The sequence below is a fragment of the Lactuca sativa genome, chromosome 3 (genome assembly GCF_002870075.4).
Source record: "Lactuca sativa cultivar Salinas chromosome 3, Lsat_Salinas_v11, whole genome shotgun sequence".
In the NCBI taxonomy this organism is placed as follows: Eukaryota; Viridiplantae; Streptophyta; class Magnoliopsida; order Asterales; family Asteraceae; genus Lactuca; species Lactuca sativa.
This window is the reverse complement of record NC_056625.2, coordinates 290,222,336-290,223,660: the sequence shown is the minus strand read 5'-3', so window position 1 is coordinate 290,223,660 and position 1,325 is coordinate 290,222,336. Positions and strand designations below refer to the sequence as shown.

The following is a 1,325-nucleotide window of genomic DNA, read 5'->3' as shown; positions in this document are numbered from 1 at the left end:
CATAAATTTATGTAACATAGATTCAAGATCAACTTTTTTCACGGGAGGTGGTTGTTCTTTTTGGTAGAAGCCTCGGTGAATCTGCCTATACTTCTCTTCTTTCTGCTTCTTGTATTCATCATATGGTAACCACTCCCTTTTTGGTTTCCTCCAATTTTCATCATTCTTGTCCCCACTTGAGTAGGAAACTTGCACCCTTCTCTTTCCATGTTCATCCAAGTGGCAATCTTTTGTTAAGTGTGGACCATTGCACCTTTCACAACCAACTCTAATTGCATGAATTGATTGGTCCATCTTGGTCATTCTTCTATCCATGGTATCAAGCATAGTTATTACAACAACCATGTCTTCATGTCTTGGATTATGGTAATCACGAGAATGTTTTGAGAACTCTTCAACAACCCCCTTTACTTCACCCAAAATTTTCTTAGTAAGTGGTCCTTGAGAATCAAGGAGTTTCCTTGTCATGACAATCACCCCATCATTGAATATAGACACTTCTTGTTGTATGTTAAGGTCATTTTGAGGGGAATTTCTTAGTAACCCTTTATAACACTCCCATTCCTCATAAAGTGATTCACCTAGATTTTGCTCAAAGTTAGCTATCGCCTTCTTGAGTTTAGCTATTTTTGAAGGTGGGAAAAATTATTCCAAAAATTGCTCTCGCATTTGCGCCCATGTAGTAATTGCACCGGGTGGAACTGCCTTCAACCAATACTTTGCAGCTCCCTTAAAAGTAACGGGAAGCATCATTAAGAAGACTGTCTCTCTAGGAGCATTCCGGATATTGAAATAGTCAGCAAAGTCATTGACTTCAGCTAAATGCTTATAAGCATCCTCATGATCCTTCCCAGAAATTGGTACATCCTTAAGTGTAGTAAGAATGTGCCCTTTCAACTTGAATGTTGAGGTGGCGGGAATTATAGGTTTTACTAAACCAGGATCAGCATCGTCTCTTATCCATTTCTTGTATGCCCCCATGGACACATCGGTAATGTTTGCCATTTGGTTTTCTGGCTCGTCTTCGATTTTGATTTTCTCTAATTCGAATTCAAGTTCGGACTGGTATTTGGATTCTTGCGGACCAGGTATTTGATGAAGATATTCAATTTAACTTTTGTCCTTCGACGATGTACTTGAATCTCCCACGTTCTCCCCTTTCTTCTTTCCAAAAACTGATTTAAGGTCTTTAAATGGTGAGCTCTTTGGTGGTTGGTCGTCTTTCATGTTTGTATCCGTCTTTTTGTGAGGGGCCAACTCTGGATCTTCAAGCGGTGGTGCCAAAGGTTTGTTGGAACCTCTGGTCATGAACTACTGTAAAATAA

At 39.6% G+C, this 1,325-nt stretch overlaps 1 non-coding gene across 1 annotated transcript; it reads left to right on the top strand.

Annotated features, from left to right (window-relative positions):
• Nucleotides 1-514: 514 nt before the first annotated feature.
• LOC111888028 (small nucleolar RNA R71) lies at nt 515-621 on the top strand. The gene has a single exon (XR_002849006.1). It is a non-coding gene; the product is annotated as a small nucleolar RNA R71 (small nucleolar RNA).
• Nucleotides 622-1,325: the final 704 nt, after the last annotated feature.